General features: G+C 42.2%; 1 protein-coding gene across 6 annotated transcripts in view; it reads left to right on the top strand.

Annotated features, from left to right (window-relative positions):
- The window catches only part of LOC126108465 (uncharacterized), a 170,789-nt gene that overhangs the window by 67,157 nt on the left and 89,161 nt on the right, over positions 1-14,471 (top strand). The window lies entirely within an intron of this gene.

The following is a 14,471-nucleotide window of genomic DNA, read 5'->3' as shown; positions in this document are numbered from 1 at the left end:
CCGTCTTCTTGACATTTGAGGGAGTTAAACTCCCATCGAACATAAAAGCGGGCTATGAGATAATTTCCGTTTGCCCTTACATCCCAAACCCTAGGCATTACTATTGGTGTCAGTGGTTCAGTCATACCAGCCAGTCCTGTTCCAACCTGGCCAAATGTCTTACGTGTGGCAAGGATGCCCATGAGGGTGCTTGTCCACCTCCATCCCCTTGTTGCATCAACTGTATGGGTGACCATGCTGCTTCCTCTAGAGATTGCCCCGTTTTATTCACCAGTCGAAAGCCCACTGTGCCTCAGACAGGAAAATACAGCACTGTCCTTGCTTCTCCTCGGCCAACAAAGGAGGCGGCCACGCAGACTTGCGACCTCACCTTTAGTGCCACGGTCGTCAGATCGGCCAGCGCAAAGATCGCCCGTTCAACCTCACCACTTTTGCCTGCCCACTCTATGGCTCACCCTTCATCGGGTTCTGCTAAATCTCGAGCCCAAAAGTCAGACACCAAGACTTCGAAAAAAGAGCATACTCGTGAAGATTTTTTACGTACCCCAACTTCACAACCATCGGTTCCTCCTTCATCTAAACATCATATTTCCAAGAAGGCTACAAAGAAACCCAGTTCATCTCCTTCTCCGCCAAGGCGTCTCCCATCTACAGCACCACCTGGCGGAAATCACCCTCGGCCGTCTTCTGTGTCGCCGAGGTGCACTGCTGGCGGCCGATCGACCGGCCGATCGCTGGTGGCAGGAGCTGCTCCTGAACAACCTATGGATCAGGATCTTCTGCCTTCGGCTGAATGCCATTCCATGCTGTCGGTCGCAAGCTCTGAGCAGTCGTTGAGTTGACGGCAACCTTGGTCACATTCCTCCATTTTGTGTTCACCCTATATCCATTATCCACTGGAATATCCGCGGCATTCGAGCCAATCGGGATGAATTGTCGATCCTCTTACGATCCTACTCGCTGGTCATCTTCTGTCTTCAGGAAACGAAGCTGCGTCCCCATGACCGCTTTGTTCTCCCTCATTTTCAGTCCGTCCGATATGATCTCCCCTCTGTTGAAGGCACTCCAGCCCATGGAGGACTCATGATTCTTCTCCATTATCATCCAATTCACTTAAACACTTCCTTCCAAGCAGTCCCTTTCCATCTTTCCCTTTCTGGATACACCTTCTCTCTTTGTACTGTATACATCCCATCGTCCGCACCAATGGCACGAGCTGAACTCCTTCATCTTCTTGGTCAGCTTCCACCCCCCCCCCCCCCCCAATTCGCTGGTTGGGGACTTCAATGCCCATCAACTGCTTTGGGGATCTCCACATCCTTGTCCGCGTCACTGTTGATAGACGTCTTCCACCAAGCGGATCTAGTTTTCCTCAACACTGGGGACCCTACATTTTTGTCTGCCTCCGCGACAAATTTATCTCATTTGGACCTTGCGGTCGGTACTGTTCCGCTAGCTCGGCACTTCGAATGGTTCGCCCTTGCTGATACACACTCGAGTGACCACTTTCCATGTGTCCTTTGATTGCAGCCACAACTGCCGTATATGCGCCCGCGACACTGGAAGTTTGCCCAAGCCGAATGGACACTTTTTTCGTGTCTAGCGACATTCGATGACCGTCACTGTCCTAGCGTCAATGATGAGGTCACTCATATTACAGACATTATTCTTACAGCTGCGGAACGTTCAATACCTCGCACCTCCGAATTGCTCCGGCGCCCCCCAGTTCCTTGGTGGAACGAGGCATGCGGTGACGCAATACGTGAGCGGCGACGTGCTCTTCGCGTTTTCAGACACCATCCTACTTTGGCCAACTGTATCCGCTATAAGCAGTTTCGTGCGCGATGCCGTCGCGTCATCCGCGATAGTAAGAAAGCCAGCTGCGACTTCTTTACTAGCTCATTTACCACCTTCACTCCCTCCTCGGAAGTTTGGAGTCAGATTCGACGGTTATCTGGCACACCTAGTTTCTCCTTGGTCTCTGGGCTCACTGTCATGCATGATGCATTAGTGGACCCCATCGCAATTTCTAACTCATTGGGTCAACACTTTGCTGAGATTTCAAGCTCTTCCAGGAGCTCCTCGACAGAATAGGAGGAGTGAGCCATGAGTAAACTCTTCAGTTTAGACTTAAAAGTGTTTGGGGTACTGCTAAGATTTTTGAGTTCTTGTGGTAGCTTATTGAAAATGGATGCAGCAGATTACTGCACTCCTTTCTGCACAAGAGTCAAGGAAGTGCATTCTACATGCAGATTTGATTTCTGCCTAGTATTAACGGAGTGAAAGCTGCTAACTCTTGGGAATAAGCTACTATTGCTAACAACAAACGACATTAAAGGAAATATATACTGTGAGGGCAATGTCAGAATTCCCAGACTATTGAATAGGGGTCGACAAGAGGTTCTTGAACTTACACCACATATAGCTCGAACAGTCCGTTTTTGAGCCAAAAATACCCTTTTTGAATCAGAAGAATTACCCCAAAAAATAATACCATACAAACAGACATAATGTCTTATGGGATAACAGCAATCAGTGATTTTATAATGTTTCTTAAAATCCATCTTGATTGCAAATTTTTTATTTATATGACCGGTTTCGGTTCATTCAGAACCATCTTCACATCTGATATTTCAGTTACAGGAGTAACCCATCCAAATCCAGCAACTTTCACATGCTAACGTCACAAAAAATTTGCAATCAAGACGGATTTTAAGTAACATTATAATACCATACGACATAAGCGTATGAAAATATGCGAAGTAGACTACTTTTCGTGTTGAACTGTCACTTATTTCAGATACTGTTCTAATGGTAAATAAAGCTGCATTTAGTTTCTGAACAAGATCCTGAACATGGGCTTTCCACAACAGCTTACTATCTATCCAAGCGCCTAGGAACTTGAACTGTTCTGTCTCGCTTATAATATGCCCATTCTGTCTGATCAAAATATCAGTTCTTGTTGAATTGTTAGTTAGAAACTGTAAAAACTGAGTCTTACTGTGATTTAGCATCAAATTATTTTCCACAAGCCACGAACTTATTTCATGAACTACAGTATTTGATAATGTTTCAATATTACACACAAGATCCTTCACTACCAAGCTGGTGTCATCAGCAAACAGAAATATTTTTGAATCACCTGTAATACTAGAAGGCATATCATTTATATAAATAAGAAACAGCAGTGGCCCCAGCACCGACCCTTGGGGAACGCCCCACTTAACAGTGCCCCATTGGGACTGAACATCACTACCACTCTCAATATTGCGGAGAATTACCTTCTGCTTTCTGTTCTTAAAGTAAGAGGTGAACCAATTGTAAGCTACTCCCCTTACTCCATAATGGTCCAACTTCTGCAGTAATATTTTGTGGTCAACACAGTCAAAAGCCTTAGTTAAATCAAAGAAAACACCTAGCGTTCGCAACCTTCTATTTAATCCATCCAAAACCTCACAGAGAAAATAGAATATAGCATTTTCAGTTGTTAAGCCAATTTGACAGCAAATTATGTGAATTTAAATACTCCAGTAACATTGTATATACAACCCTCTCGATAACTTTAGCAAACACCGATGGCATAGAAATAGGTCTATAATTGTCAACATTATCCCTGTCACCCTTTTTATAAAGTGGCTTCACTATCGAGTACTTTAATCGGTCAGGAAACCGACCACTCCTAAAGGAAAAGTTAGATATGGCTAAGTACTGGGCTAGCATACATAGAACAATACTTCAGTATTCTGCTAGATACCCCGTCATATCCATGAGAGTTCTTGGTCTTTTGTGATTTAATTATTAACTCAATCTCCCTCTTGTCAGTATCATGGAGGAGCATTTCAGGTAACAGTCTCGGAACACTTTTTTTCTGCGAGCGCTATATGATTCCCTGTTGGGATTAGGTTTCTACTTAGTTCACCTGCTATATTCAGAAAGTGATTATTAAATACTGTACATATATGCGACTTATCAGTAACACGGACATTCCCACTACGCACTGATTCTATATCCTCGACCTCTCTCTGCAGACCAGCCACTTCTTTTACGAATGACCATATGGTTTTAATTTTATCGTGAGACTTAGCTATTCTATCTGCATACCACATACTTTTTGCCTTCCTAATAAATTTTTTAAGCACCTTACAATACTGTTTGTAATGGAAAGCAACTTTCAAAGAGCGCAAGAAAAGTCTTGAGGAAAGCATTATATTTATCGTCTACTGTATCAGCACTATAAACATCTTGGCACTCTTGTTCCTTGGTAAGGCTTACAAAGGTCTCTACAGCAACTGGCTGGATCAGCTTTCCTAAAAAGTTGATGACTCATATTTAACATGTGTTGCAGCACAAAAATCTTTTAGAGTTAAAATTTGTGCATCATGATCTGAAAGGCCGTTCACCTTTTAGCTAACAGAATGCCCTTCTAGTAATGAGGAATGAACAAAAATATTGTCTATGGTTCTTCTACTGTTCCCTTGCACTCTCGTTGGAAAGAATACGGTTTGTATAAGATTATATGAATTAAGGAGGTCTACCAGCATCCTTTTCCTTGCACAATCACTTATACAATTAATATTGAAGTCACCTCATATAACTAACTTTTTGTATTTCCTATAAAGTGAACCAAGAACCTTCTCTAGCTTTATCAAAAATGTTGTGAAATCGGAGCCTGGGGATCTATAAATAACAACAGTAAGAAGTTCAGCTCCACTAAATTTAACCACACCTGCACAACATTCAAACACCTTTTCAGTGCAGTTCTTTGAAACATCAATTGAATCAAATGGGATACTGTTTTTCACATACACGGCTACTCCCCCACACTGCAAAGAGCTCCTAGAAAAGCTGCCAGCCAACCTGTATCCTGGTAAAGGAAGCCTCTGAATTATCTCCTTATTTAAGAAGTGTTCAGATATACCAATAATTTCAGAGTCAACATCTATAAGCAGTTCACTAACTTTATCTCTTAATACCTTGTATATTTTGATGAAATATACTAATTCCCTCATTAATCGGATACCTAAGCTTTATCGAAAGTGGTTTCTTTGTTAGAGAGACTTCCCTTAAGCAGGAATACCTATCAGCTGACTTCAATCTAAAAAAGGCACAGCTCTAACACCCACAAGTACCGGAATTTTCCAATGAGTGCTCCCACCACCCCCACCTACACTGTCATCTATAAGCTTTGCCAACCTCCCCTTTCCATACCTATTGAGCGCACTGTTCCAAAATATTCTCTTGCATTGTGTACACTTCCTTAAATTTTTGATTGAACATATCTATGACTGGCCTTAGTTTGTACAGCGTATCTGTTTTGTTGGCAAAACTGTTATTCGCTAGATGCAAAAATCTCCTGAATGGCATCGTCTTCCAAAATATTGGCGTTTCTATAACGGCCCTCCTAGACCAATACATCTGAATCGATGGTTTCCTTACTTCAGCCATGATTATACATAGCGCAATGTATATTTTTATTTCATTACAGCCTTCTGGTCTATTTTTTTGTCTCTTCTGTTCATTGTTGAGTACCTCTTGTGCATATCTATTCGTCTCAGTTACGCTGTTTTCCCAAAATGTACTATTAAATATTACATAGAAAACGTCTAATTCTCTTACGCATGTACTCACATGCTGTAAAGCTGCTTCCTTTATTCCGGGAATTTCCGTATACATCCAGATTGTTGGTTCATTGTCTTCCTTTTGCCACATCCACGACTCTGATTGTTGCAGGCAGTTTTGCTCTTCTTCATCAGTATCATCTTCAATCACCAGCCGCTTAAAGCGTTTTCATACAGGAGGTAAAACACCGCTAGCCCTGTCACTGCCGCTGTCAAAAAATCCACATGTCTCCCTTTCTCCGTGAACACGTTTGCTACACGTCGGGAACATTATGGAAGTATTTTTGTAATGTTGGCAGGTTCGAATGCGGCGACGAACACTTTGTGTATACCGCGTGTACTCGATCAGCTCCGCAACGTGTCAGAGATGTTCTGTTTACATGTGGCACGGCTGACGAACGACGTCTCTCACACGACTTGCGCTTGTTCGGAGCGGTAAACATACCACGTCTCTGATACGTCTAGGTGATGTTTGGCCAGGTCGGCACACTACGTCTCTCACACGACATTGTAAGCGTGAATCACTCGCAAAGTTGACACTCGGCGTGGTGGCTGATGGCAGTGAATGTAAAGGCATTTCCCATTACTAGTAAAAATGTTTGCAGTTAATTTACGAATGGCGCGCTCTGTGTTCAAGTGAATAACTAATTTCACAATCGGCTGTGATGCACCACGAAAATTGCTATCTTATTCTTCCTTCGTGATTGCTGCATTTGAGGAATATCAGATTAATGAATTGCTTGCCAGGTTAGCTAAATTAATCTTTGTGCCGCTGCTGTTTCCAATTTTAATTGTTGTGCATTTACTGCTACAGTACTATTAACAAGCGTATGCCTACAGGTTTTTATAATGTAGATTATCTGTCTAATGGTGAGAATACACCGCAACATCATTGTTACATTACATTACAATAAGACTTGTTCCATAGATGGTAAATACATTTCGTAATGATGTGGAACGTGTCAGTTTAACTTAAGGTTTCTTTCCACGATATAATTTATTTTTTATATGTATTAGTGTTTCGAAAATATTAGTGGAACTGAAGTATTTTATAAAACTATTAACTGAATGGCTGAATGGGAAATACAGAAGCGTCCGATCTTACCCGTCGGCTTTGACCCATGACGTCACAAATGTAGCGGAAACGACCATAAACAATAATTCCAATATGGCAGATATAAAAACATCGCATACGTATTATAAACACTGAAATACACAAGTTTCACAAAAAGCCTAATGACTCTAACGGGACAAGCGTGGGAAATTAGGGGTTTTTGGGTAGGGACAAACTAAATATACACAAATGTAGCCACCGACCGCCATACAAAACCACGCAATACAACGAAATAAATCAACATTACAAAACTGACCAAATACAAAAAAAACACATTCCTATCCAGAATCGGACACTTCCCTTGACCTATATAGCTCAACAGAACCTACCGATCACATCCCCCAATACAAAACTAAAAAACCAACACTTCCCTTACACCTACATACATCTACAACAGCTCCCGATCACATAAATTACGATCGAACACTTCCGTTGACCTATGTAGCTCAACACAACCTACCGATCACATCCCCCAATACAAAACTTAAAAACCAACACTTCCCTTACACCTACATACATCTACAACAGCTCCCGATCACATAAATTACGATCGAACACTTCCATTGACCTATATAGCTCAACAGAACCTACCGATCACATCCCCCAACACCAACCTAAAAAACCAACACTTCCCTTACACCTACATACATCTACAACAGCTTGCGATCACATAAATTACGATCGAACAATTCCGTTGACCTGACCATGAACGACACAAAGGTTTCACAAGAACAATCTGCTAACATTGATAGCAAACAAAGATAATAATAAACAAGTGGTACTCGAGGCCAGGCAGGGGGAGGCTGCGCCCCCACCTGACCCCCCCCCCACCCCCCCCCGCCAAAAAAAAAACTCCCAACCTAACCTCGTATTCAGTGCTACGCTACAGATCAATGTGTAGGTCCCTAACGTCACGGGTCAAAGCCGACGCGTGAGATCAGATATTTCTGTTGACACAAAACATACATCAAAAACAAAAAAAACGGAACTTACCTCAAAAAAGTTCCAGCCCCAGAAACTAGATTGGCCACCACAATCACACACAAATGCACCCTAACTAACCACTTTCGGCCTATACATTTTACCCACAGCCCTTAAAAAAACCCGAAAAATGCAATAGGCCTCTGGGACACTCTTCCGCCAACAGTACTCATCTAAATGAGACTGAAGGTTGGAAGAGCGCCTCTTCCCCCTCCCAAGAACTGACTTAACCGCCCCCCACATCCCCTCAATTGTGTTAGTGCAAGCCCCAGTATCATAATTCTTAAATTCTAGACTGTGGTTCACTACTAAATGATTAAATCCCCTGTCACCCAACCCCCTATAAGAAGAAAAAGCATCAGAAACTATTGTGGACCCGGGCTCTACATACTCCTCAATTAACCCCACTAATTCAGCCTTCGACCTCCCCTCCACAACCCTAAAAACACATTCAGTACCCCCACCCCCGTGAACAACAGCCCCCCACACCCAAAGACCAGCCACAGACTTCCCCCTCCCATACTTCCTTTTACCAAACTGCGACTCGTCCACCTCCACAAGCACCCCATGCCCACCCAACTTACCCCTGTACTTAATAAATTCCGAACACACTTCACGACAAAAGGAATACCAGTCTAAAACAGTCCTCTCACTCACACCAGTCTCAAACGCGCAAAAACTCTGTGGGCATCTATAACAAAAATAATATGTAATAAGCACAATCTCACGCATGCCCAATCTAGACTTCTCGAACCAGGTACCACGCCTTATAGAACGCCATACGCCATCTTTCCGGCAACACCACATGTATCCGTCGCTGGTCCGAGAGGCCGGAACTTTAACCAATTTCATCGCCTCAAGGCAAAGAGAACACTTAACAACTTCGGCGATTAAACCGAATAGTTGTAAGAACTTGATAAGTTCTAACGCTGTGTCGCCCATCATCGCCCTCAACCGAACACTATTAAGGCGGTCTTTCATATCCATTCCAAAACAAAAAACCACAACCAAATACACTCAATAACAAACTCACCCGACGTACAGCAATGAGCATTAAATTAAAACAAACGAAAACCATGAACACACCACCAGAGAGCACCACAAACAAAAACAAGACATCTACAAACACGCCACAATCGCAAAACAAACTCCGCGCCGTAATGACGTCACACACCACAACACGCTTACGTCACGGGTCAAAGCCGACAAGTAAGATCGAAGGTTTCTGTTGACCCGCTGAATGTAACCGAATTGAATGTTTGTGTAGGGGATGTGATGTAACCTAACCTCCGTTCCTATGGCAGTAAACATTGAATCTCTCGTAAAATCTGCACCTATTTACATTTAGGATCAAACATTTTTCCTTTACTGATCATGTGGGTGTAATATTTGGTCAAAAATATTATTTCTTCACCGTTAGTAAGTTATCTTTAGTGAATAATTTTATATCCTAAGTAAATATAATTACCGAGTTATGTAGATATGATGCATTTAAAGTACGTATTGCAATTGCCGCTAAATAATTTTACTTATTACATAAGTTTTAAAAACCCATTAGGTTGTTACCTGTGATCAAAGTGTTAAGCCAAATATCTTGATTGTCATTGAAGGATTGTCAGCGTAATTTTTCATATGGGATGTTTTAATACAAATTACATCGGGAATGATGATAATGGTCACTTCTTCAGTTTCAGTGATTGTCACTACTACTGCTACATGATATTGGAAAAAAAGCAGAAACTGCTAGCTGATTTGGTAATAGCGTTTTCTGCGCTAGTAACGTTAGGTCCCGACTGGATTACAGTCAAGCCTTCCAAATCAATAAAAAGTTCCAGAAGACATGGCAAGTCATTGCATCAGTCCAGCTGACACCAGCTGCTTGTATGCTTTGTAGACGAGGACAAGAACATTCGGTCATCCTAAGTAGTTCTTAAGCAGTCTAACAGGACAGTGCATAAGGCGCAAGTGCTAGTGAAACATCGGAAGAAAGGTCTTACTTCTGTGTCAGAAACACATGGCAATCACCAAAATTGAACAGTTCCATCTTGACAGATGCATGCCAATGTCATACTGATTTGCTATGGAACTAATAAAAGGGAAGGGGGCAGTGGCTGTATATTCAAAAAGTGGTTGAAAACCTTAGCTCTTTAGGTTTAAAGAGTATTATATTGAACAGCTTTTTGAATGTTGTGCTACAGTCGTGGATCAAGAAATAAACGAGGTTGTAGCACTGACAGTTTATAGACCACCCACCGAAAATATCTCGGCAACTATGAACAGTGCTAATAAGCTTATGCAGACTTAACTGAAGAATAACTGTTTGTGGATACTTGAATGTAGGTTTTTTATCAGATAGTACTGACCATCCAGAGTGTTGATATCCAGCTTTGGATTATTTTCACAGTAAAATTCCCTGCAAGAGTTGAAGGACGTAGTGTAATAGCTATTGAAGATAGTTGTTAGTCCCAACAAACTACATTGATCAGACAAGGAAACCAATAGTCAATGATTTGTCAGAGCATAGTGGTCAGATGTTAACCATTAAATACATAGGTCAGTTATTTATGCACATCATAAAAAAATCATTGCGGAATTGTAAGCAATGACTGAAGTGTAGCATTTAGAGACAAAATACAGGAAGAATTCTGAGGAGGAACTTGTAAAGAAGACAGTGTAAATGGAAATTCAACTATTAAAATATTCCTGCTTGACCTTGTGTTTTGCATCATAAAACAAATAGGGGTAAAATTGAACTACACTGCAGACACTTTCGAAGCTGTGGTGTTTACTGAGGAAATGAGCATTCTAATCAAGGGTTCAAACTTGCCCAAAGCAGACACAGTGCCGTTGATTGCTAAACAGGCTACGAATGGTTCACAGCTAATGTTTAGGTCTTAACCTCCCAAATATTCATGTTATGCTATTTCTAACAAGTGTTGCAGTTTAAAGGAAATGTTTTTTATTGCAACATTTAATAGCATAGGGTGTAAAGGTACAAAACAGTCAGACAATACATAATGAGAATCAGTCCAAGCGATAATTACAAAAAACCAAAGAATAAATTAACGTCAGCAATAATGTCACTTAGTGTAAACACTTTGTGTCTTGAATATATTTGATGTAACAATGCATAATCACTACATCACTCCTCCCCGAGTGCTAATGGTATCTTCGATCAAAGTGGATGTGGCATCTGGATCGCGTAACAGCAGGCTTTACTGTTGCTGAAGCATCAGGATCAGCGTTCGATGTCCATTTGTGGCTTATCCGTGACTGGTGGTGGAGTGGGGGGTAATTCCGTCACGTCTGTGGTCGGTCCGTAAGGCGATTTGCTCTTACCATCAGAGAAGGTGCAGAAGACGTGTTTAAGGCAGTCAACAGAGTTAGTTGTTGGTGTACCCATGACATCAAACTTAAACACTTTGCCACCGTTTCCGAGGACTGGATACGGTCCCTCTTACGGTGGCTGTAGAGGTATGCGGACAGCATTGTGGCAAAAAGAAAAAAAAATGGTCGTGTTTGCACAGGTCAGTGAAGATGAAAGGGTGGGATGTCTTGTTGACCTCTCAGTGCAACGAGACGGAGCTGCCGGATCTGCGTGCGTAGTTTGTCGACAGTCCAATGTCTCGATAAGTGAATCCGACACGTTGCTAGCGAACTCACCGGGCTGTCGAAATGGTTCGTCGTAGGCGAGATCTGCTGGACATTTCAGATTGTCCTCGACAAACGCTCAGATATGCAGGACGACGATCGGCAGTGTTTCTGTCCGACATTGTGACACTGAAGGGATACCTTTAACAATCAGTGCAGACGTTCCGCTAAACCGTTCACTGCTTAATGGTAACCTGTTGTTCAGATGCGCTTCACGTTTAACAGGGCAGTGCATGCCTTGAAGGCGTAGGATTCAAACTACCTGCCCTAGTCAGTGGCAATTGTAAGGGGCTTTCTGAAACGAGCAATCCGTCCACAACAGAATGTGGTTGCGACTGTGTAGGCAGTGATGTCGACCACAGGAAAGACTTTGGGCCGACAAGTGAAGTGGTCGATGGCAGTTAGGCTGTATAGGTATATTCTTCAGACGGTGGTGAAGGCTGACAGTGTCGATACGTACGTTGTCGATTCGCCGGGGACAGGTGCGCTGTGGGTAGTGTACTTACGTGACAAGTGATCTTTTTCTGCTGACAGGCATTACACTGGTGAACAAGTGCTTTACAGTCTTCATTGATACTTGTCAACACAAAAGTTCGTTTAACCAAATTCGTCGTACCTCGGACCCCTCGAGCAGACATGTTAAAAGTTAAGTCACAAATGATCGTGGCTTCAGTGTGAGGACATCAGTGTAAAATGTCGCACTTGACGGTAGTATGTGGACACGGCGGAGCTGCAGACTAGATGGCTGCTCCAATAAATCTCGGAGGTCACTGTCTGATTGCTGCACCGAGGTGAGTGCCTCGTAATTCGCTGCGCCTGTAATCGCTTCTAAGCGAGAGAGAGGGCGTCTGCCAGTACGTTTGTGTCTCTTCCGGTGTGGGCTACACGTAAAAACCGTAAGTGGACATTAATGGTCATCCACTGAAAGCACAGTGTGTAAATTTCCTTTGGGTCCAGCTGAATAATGAGTTAAAATGGAATCAATACAGATAAACTAATCAAGAAGATCGGTTCAGTTTATGCCCTTCATTGTGTTGACCTATAGACAACAGTGTTGACTCATTTTGCGGATTTACACTCCCAGTAGTCTTACAGAGTTGATTTTGTGTGAAGTACACCTAAAATAAACGAAGTGTGAAATGTAATATTCAGTAAGCAATTTTGAATGCGTTAGGAAAGAGATTCGCAGTCCTTGACAGTGCATTATTGTCAGCTATTTGCGACACATGAAAATTTGTGTTGGACCGGGCCACGAACCCAGATTTCCCGCTTAATTTGAGCAGTTGCCTCAATCACTCTGGCTGTCCGATTACACCTGTAGCATAAGTGATGTATCTGTTCATCAGTGGGCTAAAATGATGATATAATATTTGTCTCCCTGTGCAGGAATTGCAAACTGTGTGAGCATTAGGGTTGTGATTACGTGACATGTGGAAGTTCGGCTCGGTCCTCGAGGCGTGCTCATGTAAAAGAACTGGCTGAGGTGATAAGTGGGAAATCCGGGTTTGAGTCCCACACTGACACAAATTTGCACGTGTCACACACTGCCGACGTCAGTCCGTAGTCGCTGTATGTGAATCTGTTTTGTAATAAACGTCATTTTCAAATGAACTGTAATAAGCAGTCATAGTGAAAGAGACAAAAATAATTTCCATGTAAACTTTTCCTCCTTGTGTCCAGGATTCAGAATGGAGTTATGCATTCTGGTGGTAAGATATTCAGTAATCCCCCCTCTGACAGCAAGGAATTCAAACAAAAATAAAAAACATCTCTGATCAGCCACTCCTTCTACAAATTATCTGAATATCTAGTTTCAGAGACTGAAAGCTTCTGTTAGTCACATGCCAAGTAGCAGTGTATTTTATAAAGCTGGATGACAAGTAATATAATAGGACTCAGTAGATGTAAAAAATATTTTCTTTGAGAATACCATCATGATCAAGTAAATATTACACGGCTACTGGCAGATAAACAACAGCTGTACAGTGTGATGGAGGAGGCAGCAGATATTTTCAAAGTAGTAGCTTCCTTACAGATTCACTCGATGAAATTTAGCTGTCATAAGTATGAGTATCATTAAGCAGTATAGTGATCATTTGTTATTACCTCAGCATACAGATTAAGTTTCTATGATTTCTTTTTCTATGATTTCTTTGTCTCGTGTTGATGTATACCTTGAGTAATTCCAAATCCTTTAACATTCTCTTTCTTTATGCCAGGAAACATGATGAACTAATATAATCTGGACAGGCTGTTGGAGGATGAAGATCTTGTCCATTTTCGATATTGCACACTTTTTACATTAATATGAATCTACCAGTTAATGAACCATAGACCTTGCCGTTGGTGGGGAGGCTTGCGTGCCTCAGTGATACAGATAGCCGTACTGTAGGTGCAACCACAACGGAGGGGTATCTGCTGAGAGGCCAGACAGAGTGTGGTTCCTGAAGAGGGGCAGCAGCCTTTTCGGTAGTTGCTTCTATCAGAGGATCAAGTAGGTAAAAAGACGAGAGCTAATAGAAATGACACACACACACACACACACACACACACACACACACACACACACACACACACACACACACACACACAAACAACCACAACCTGGTAAGAACTGTGCATGATCCCAGAAACAAAATTTCAAGAAAATCCATACTGTTAACAGTGACCACTGAAAATGCCTTAAAATAAATAGAAATGCATTTGGTCGTGATGAAAAGTTGGTATTAATGTATGTAACATGTACTTAAAGTCCTTGCCTTCTGATATCCCATTGGGTACTGTATTAATCCACTCTTGATACATGCCGCCCTGACCCTCATTCCTATCACACACACATTGCTGTGCGACACTTGTTTGCCATTTAATGGCACTGTTCTATATTCTTTCTGCCTGGCATGAGCTTTTCAGTTTAACGCGACTTTGGCAGCTTGCTGCTTGTTTATTGGAACAGCACTTTCATTTGGCCACACAACACTGAGTGCTCACTGTCGTAACAGAGTAATCTGCTTTCCTAACCGGGAATGAAACCCAGAAGCAGCCATATGTTTAGCGAGTTGCTTGTTACATCCTCAGATTGGAAAAAAATCGTGTTTTTAGAGAAGTGT

This window comes from Schistocerca cancellata, chromosome 11 (genome assembly GCF_023864275.1).
Source record: "Schistocerca cancellata isolate TAMUIC-IGC-003103 chromosome 11, iqSchCanc2.1, whole genome shotgun sequence".
Lineage (NCBI taxonomy): Eukaryota > Metazoa > Arthropoda > Insecta > Orthoptera > Acrididae > Schistocerca > Schistocerca cancellata.
The sequence above is the reverse complement of the archived record's forward strand: the minus strand, read 5'-3'. Positions and strand labels throughout refer to the sequence as shown.